The sequence below is a fragment of the Megalopta genalis genome, unplaced genomic scaffold (genome assembly GCF_051020955.1).
Source record: "Megalopta genalis isolate 19385.01 unplaced genomic scaffold, iyMegGena1_principal scaffold1032, whole genome shotgun sequence".
Lineage (NCBI taxonomy): Eukaryota > Metazoa > Arthropoda > Insecta > Hymenoptera > Halictidae > Megalopta > Megalopta genalis.
Window position 1 is genome coordinate 52,501 of NW_027477101.1, and position 7,500 is coordinate 60,000.

Genomic DNA, 7,500 nt, shown 5'->3' on the forward strand with positions numbered 1-7,500 from the left:
CACCACAGCGAAGACTTGAGGAAGCGTGATTAGCACGCTCGCATCCCTCCCTGTCCTACTACAACTGTGTGTGTGTGTGTAAAGAAAGAAAAAAGAATACATTGGCTTTCTCTCTATCGAGAAGATGGCCTACGCAACGCAGATCAAAGGCCTAATACGTGTAATATAATACGCGTCTGGCCGTGTATAAATCACGCACGAATGATCTGGTCGGGCCCAACTCTTCTCGTACGCTTATTTTTCCGTGTTGGGGCACTATCATAAAATCACACAAACCCCAACACGTGTGTGTCTTGGAAGGAAGATGGCCTACGCAACGCAGATCAAAGGCCTAATACGTGTAGTACACACGTCTGCCGTGTAAATCACGCACGAATGATCTGGTCGGGCCCAACTCTTCTCCACCACACCACATCCCAACTTTGTACATTTTTATATATTTTTGTGCGTTGGGGCACCTTCATAATCACAAACCCCAACAACACATATATCTCTCTCTCTTTGAAAGATTTGTTGTGGCCTACGCAACGCAGATCAAAGGCCTAATACGTGTAGTACACACGTCTGGCCGTGTAAATCACGCACGAATGATCTGGCGGGCTCAACAATATCTTTTTTTTTTATATGAATTCTTATCCACAAACTAATCGAATTCATTTTCTCTCCTCCTCTCCTCTCTCTTTGAGATATATTGGAACATTGTAATGATCCTTCCGCAGGTTCACCTACGGAAACCTTGTTACGACTTTTACTTCCTCTAAATAATCAAGTTTGGTCATCTTCCCGGCATCATCGGCAATGCCGAAACATTGCCGCGCACCAGTCCGAAGACCTCACTAAATCATTCAATCGGTAGTAGCGACGGGCGGTGTGTACAAAGGGCAGGGACGTAATCAACGCGAGCTTATGACTCGCGCTTACTGGGAATTCCTCGTTCATGGGGAATAATTGCAAGCCCCAATCCCTAGCACGAAGGAGGTTCAGCGGGTTACCCGGGCCTTTCGGCCAGGGAACACACGCTGATTCCTTCAGTGTAGCGCGCGTGCGGCCCAGAACATCTAAGGGCATCACAGACCTGTTATTGCTCAATCTCGTGCGGCTAGAAGCCGCCTGTCCCTCTAAGAAGATTTGTTTGTACGTTGGTAGTAAAAACCCCACCGGCAGAAGCCGAGAGCCTTCGAGATACCATAATTACGTCTATTTAGCAGGCTAGAGTCTCGTTCGTTATCGGAATTAACCAGACAAATCGCTCCACCAACTAAGAACGGCCATGCACCACCACCCACCGAATCAAGAAAGAGCTATCAATCTGTCAATCCTTCCGGTGTCCGGGCCTGGTGAGGTTTCCCGTGTTGAGTCAAATTAAGCCGCAGGCTCCACTCCTGGTGGTGCCCTTCCGTCAATTCCTTTAAGTTTCAGCTTTGCAACCATACTTCCCCCGGAACCCAAAAGCTTTGGTTTCCCGGAAGCTGCCCGCCGAGTCATCGTAGGAACTTCGGCGGATCGCTAGCTGGCATCGTTTATGGTTAGAACTAGGGCGGTATCTGATCGCCTTCGAACCTCTAACTTTCGTTCTTGATTAATGAAAACATTTTTGGCAAATGCTTTCGCTTCTGTCCGTCTTGCGACGATCCAAGAATTTCACCTCTAACGTCGCAATACGAATGCCCCCATCTGTCCCTATTAATCATTACCTCGGGGTTCCGAAAACCAACAAAATAGAACCGAGGTCCTATTCCATTATTCCATGCACACAGTATTCAGGCGAAGGTAGCCTGCTTTGAGCACTCTAATTTGTTCAAAGTAAACGTACCGGCCCACCTCGACACTCAGTGAAGAGCACCGCGATGGGATATTAGTTGGACCGCCCCGTGAAGAGCAAAGCCCACCGGTAGGACGTACCACATAATGCCAGTTAAACACCGCGAGCGATGAACCGACACTGTGACACACAGATTCAACTACGAGCTTTTTAACCGCAACAACTTTAATATACGCTATTGGAGCTGGAATTACCGCGGCTGCTGGCACCAGACTTGCCCTCCAATGGATCCTCGTTAAAGGATTTAAAGTGTACTCATTCCGATTACGGGGCCTCGGATGAGTCCCGTATCGTTATTTTTCGTCACTACCTCCCCGTGCCGGGAGTGGGTAATTTGCGCGCCTGCTGCCTTCCTTGGATGTGGTAGCCGTTTCTCAGGCTCCCTCTCCGGAATCGAACCCTGATTCCCCGTTACCCGTTACAACCATGGTAGGCGCAGAACCTACCATCGACAGTTGATAAGGCAGACATTTGAAAGATGCGTCGCCGGTGCTATAAGACCATGCGATCAGCACAAAGTTATTCAGAGTCACCAAAGCAAACGATGGACGAGTGTAAACACCCGCCACCGATTGGTTTTGATCTAATAAAAGCGTTCCTACCATCTCTGGTCGGAACTCTGTTTTGCATGTATTAGCTCTAGAATTACCACAGTTATCCAAGTAAATTTTAGTACGATCTAAGAAACCATAACTGATTTAATGAGCCATTCGCGGTTTCACCTTAATACGGCATGTACTGAGACATGCATGGCTTAATCTTTGAGACAAGCATATGACTACTGGCAGGATCAACCAGGGAACTATACAATATGTATATATAAAATGGACAAAATTTAAATCCTTTTCCATCGTCGCCTGTTTCATATATATATGTCAGGTCGACACACCACTTTTCTCTTTCAAATATGTACAAGTTTTGCCACATTCCGCGCTTGTAACATATCTTCTTTAACGCTCAATTTCTTTCATTTTTCTACCATACAGATATTTTACCGTACGCCCAAAAACGTACGTATTATATTTTTGTTCTATCATAAAATCACATTTTTCTACGTACGCCAGCTTCGTACGTTTCTATCTTTGCCTTCATAAAATCACAAGATAATTTTATCTTCAAGAGTCTCGCTATTAACATCTTGTAAGATAAATGTACGTCCCAGCTAAAACGTACAAATACTTCAAATTAAGTAATAATATATCATCGCTATTGACAAATTTTTAAGATCCAAGACACAGTTCTCTCTATATGTTTTAATATTTTTTATGTACTCAAATATATTCAAAGGAAAAAGTACATGGGTGATGCCATAGTCGTGGAAGCGCGTACGCTCACGCTGATCTTCTGACCGCCGGAAGCACGAAACCTCTGATCTGGGCAAAATCGGCAAGCCGAGGAAGAACGGACAGGACACATGCTGGACTGGCGAGAAAGCGTGTTCTTCCGCTCGCGCTAGGCATTTCGATTTCTGACACCTCTTGATTTAAAAAATCAGTTTTTTGATAGTTTTCTCTCTCCACTGGGCTATTCATTTTAGCCACAGTTTTCAATTGGTACGATTTGCTTCCAAATCTTACAGATGCATTTTAAAAAATTTTTCCATCGCTCGGACAGAAGAGTCGATTGCTCAGTGAGTACGAGTATACATACAAAGTGCATACGGGTAACCAACCCCGTAGGGCTTGCCACATATGGGCCATTCGGTCAAAGACACCGACCCGTGGCCACGCTGTGTGGAGAAAAGTCCGTAACGTAAACGGCACGAAACAGTCAGGACCGAAGCCCCGAAGGAGCTCTGAGACAGCTTCTCGACCGAGATCGTAGAATTGGCCCAAAACCCGCTCTGCTCCGTCCGCCTCGCACGGACCGTGTATCTCTTATAGATACCGAACGGCCGGCAAGGACGCCGGCGCCGCCGGCCGAATAGCACGCGCGCTTATGAGTGTAAACCGCCGCGGCAACAGACCGCCCGGCCGTGCTGTTGTAACATAGCGCGTGAACGAACGAAAAAAAAATTTATAGTAAACATTAAAATAAATTACATTACCGTAAACTAGACAAAAAATTACACATTTTTTCCCAATATGAAAATTTTCACAAACTTTTCAAAGTCCCATCGCATCGAGTAAACTTTTTTAATAACGCTTCCGCACGATTCTAAATGCTTAATCCATATGTGAAATCGTTCACTGATCACGAATATCGTATTTAAAAAAATTACAAAAATTTATTTTTCAAAATAATCAAAAAAAACCGAAAAATCACAAGAGTAAAGTACCATTATTTTAAACAATATGTCGTTCTAAATGCTTAATCCCTATGTAAAAAAGTTATCTAAGCAAGAATATGTAATTGAAAAAAATTAGAAAAATTTATTTTAGCCGTAAATCGAAAATAATGGGGACACCGGAGCTGTTCGAAGCGCCGAGACGCGCCGCGTACGGCCGAATATTTTCTAAGTCCCAACGTACCGATCAAGAGTAAAGTACCATTTTCCTACATTAGATTTCGTTCTAAATGCTTAATCCCTATGTAAAAACGTTAGTTAAGCAAGAATATCGTATTTTTAAAAAAATCTAATGATAGGATTTTCCAGAAAATTGAAAAAACCGAAAAATGTCAAGAGTAAAGTGCCATTTTCTGACATTAGATTTCGTTCTAAATGCTTAATCCCTATGTAGAAACGTTAGTTAAGCAAGAATATCGTATTTTTAAAAAAATCTAATGATAGGATTTTTCAGAAAATTGAAAAAACCGTAAAATGTCAAGAGTAAAGTGCCCTTATTTTAAACAATGTATCGTTCTAAATGCTTAATCCCTATGTAAAAAAGTTATTTTAGCAGGAATATGTCATTGAAAAAAATTAGAAAAATTTATTTTAGCCGTAAATCGAAAATAATGGGGACACCGGAGCTGTTCGAAGCGCCGAGCGCGCCGCGTACGCCCGAATATTTTCAAAGTCCCAACGTACCGATCAAGAGTAAAGTACCATTTTCCTACATTAGATTTCGTTCTAAATGCTTAATCCCTATGTAAAAACGTTAGTTAAGCAAGAATATCGTATTTTTAAAAAAATCTAATGATAGGATTTTCCAGAAAATTGAAAAAACCGAAAAATGTCAAGAGTAAAGTGCCATTTTCTGACATTAGATTTCGTTCTAAATGCTTAATCCCTATGTAGAAACGTTAGTTAAGCAAGAATATCGTATTTTTAAAAAAATCTAATGATAGGATTTTTCAGAAAATTGAAAAAACCGTAAAATGTCAAGAGTAAAGTGCCCTTATTTTAAACAATGTATCGTTCTAAATGCTTAATCCCTATGTAAAAAAGTTATTTTAGCAGGAATATGTTATTGAAAAAAATTAGAAAAATTTATTTTAGCCGTAAATCGAAAATAATGGGGACACCGGAGCTGTTCGAAGCGCCGAGCGCGCCGCGTACGCCCGAATATTTTCAAAGTCCCAACGTACCGATCAAGAGTAAAGTACCATTTTCCTACATTAGATTTCGTTCTAAATGCTTAATCCCTATGTAAAAACGTTAGTTAAGCAAGAATATCGTATTTTTAAAAAAATCTAATGATAGGATTTTCCAGAAAATTGAAAAAACCGAAAAATGTCAAGAGTAAAGTGCCATTTTCTGACATTAGATTTCGTTCTAAATGCTTAATCCCTATGTAGAAACGTTAGTTAAGCAAGAATATCGTATTTTTAAAAAAATCTAATGATAGGATTTTTCAGAAAATTGAAAAAACCGTAAAATGTCAAGAGTAAAGTGCCCTTATTTTAAACAATGTATCGTTCTAAATGCTTAATCCCTATGTAAAAAAGTTATTTAAGCAGGAATATGTTATTGAAAAAAATTAGAAAAATTTATTTTAGCCGTAAATCGAAAATAATGGATCGAGCGAATCGGTCGATTGCGCCGAGACGCGCTATGATGCAACAGACGAGCGATTGGAACGCCCGAATATTTTCAAAGTCCCAACGTACCGATCAAGAGTAAAGTACCATTTTCCTACATTAGATTTCGTTCTAAATGCTTAATCCCTATGTAAAAACGTTAGTTAAGCAAGAATATCGTATTTTTAAAAAAATCTAATGATAGGATTTCCCAGAAAATTGAAAAAACCGAAAAATGTCAAGAGTAAAGTGCCATTTTCTGACATTAGATTTCGTTCTAAATGCTTAATCCCTATGTAGAAACGTTAGTTAAGCAAGAATATCGTATTTTTAAAAAAATCTAATGATAGGATTTTTCAGAAAATTGAAAAAACCGTAAAATGTCAAGAGTAAAGTGCCCTTACTTTAAACAATGTATCGTTCTAAATGCTTAATCCCTATGTAAAAAAGTTATTTAAGCAGGAATATGTTATTGAAAAAAATTAGAAAAATTTATTTTAGCCGTAAATCGAAAATAATGGATCGAGCGAATCGGTCGATTGCGCCGAGACGCGCTATGATGCAACAGACGAGCGATTGGAACGCCCGAATATTTTCAAAGTCCCAACGTACCGATCAAGAGTAAAGTACCATTTTCCTACATTAGATTTCGTTCTAAATGCTTAATCCCTATGTAAAAACGTTAGTTAAGCAAGAATATCGTATTTTTAAAAAAATCTAATGATAGGATTTCCCAGAAAATTGAAAAAACCGAAAAATGTCAAGAGTAAAGTGCCATTTTCTGACATTAGATTTCGTTCTAAATGCTTAATCCCTATGTAGAAACGTTAGTTAAGCAAGAATATCGTATTTTTAAAAAAATCTAATGATAGGATTTTTCAGAAAATTGAAAAAACCGTAAAATGTCAAGAGTAAAGTGCCCTTATTTTAAACAATGTATCGTTCTAAATGCTTAATCCCTATGTAAAAAAGTTATTTTAGCAGGAATATGTTATTGAAAAAAATTAGAAAAATTTATTTTAGCCGTAAATCGAAAATAATGGGGACACCGGAGCTGTTCGAAGCGCCGAGCGCGCCGCGTACGCCCGAATATTTTCAAAGTCCCAACGTACCGATCAAGAGTAAAGTACCATTTTCCTACATTAGATTTCGTTCTAAATGCTTAATCCCTATGTAAAAACGTTAGTTAAGCAAGAATATCGTATTTTTAAAAAAATCTAATGATAGGATTTTCCAGAAAATTGAAAAAACCGAAAAATGTCAAGAGTAAAGTGCCATTTTCTGACATTAGATTTCGTTCTAAATGCTTAATCCCTATGTAGAAACGTTAGTTAAGCAAGAATATCGTATTTTTAAAAAAATCTAATGATAGGATTTTTCAGAAAATTGAAAAAACCGTAAAATGTCAAGAGTAAAGTGCCCTTATTTTAAACAATGTATCGTTCTAAATGCTTAATCCCTATGTAAAAAAGTTATTTAAGCAGGAATATGTTATTGAAAAAAATTAGAAAAATTTATTTTAGCCGTAAATCGAAAATAATGGATCGAGCGAATCGGTCGATTGCGCCGAGACGCGCTATGATGCAACAGACGAGCGATTGGAACGCCCGAATATTTTCAAAGTCCCAACGTACCGATCAAGGGTAAAGTACCATTTTCCTACATTAGATTTCGTTCTAAATGCTTAATCCCTATGTAAAAACGTTAGTTAAGCAAGAATATCGTATTTTTAAAAAAATCTAATGATAGGATTTCCCAGAAAATTGAAAAAACCG

At 39.1% G+C, this 7,500-nt stretch overlaps 1 non-coding gene across 1 annotated transcript; it reads right to left on the reverse strand.

Moving 5' to 3' along the window:
* Nucleotides 1-702: 702 nt before the first annotated feature.
* LOC143263668 (small subunit ribosomal RNA) lies at nt 703-2,623 on the reverse strand. The gene has a single exon (XR_013037042.1). It is a non-coding gene; the product is annotated as a small subunit ribosomal RNA (ribosomal RNA).
* Nucleotides 2,624-7,500: the final 4,877 nt, after the last annotated feature.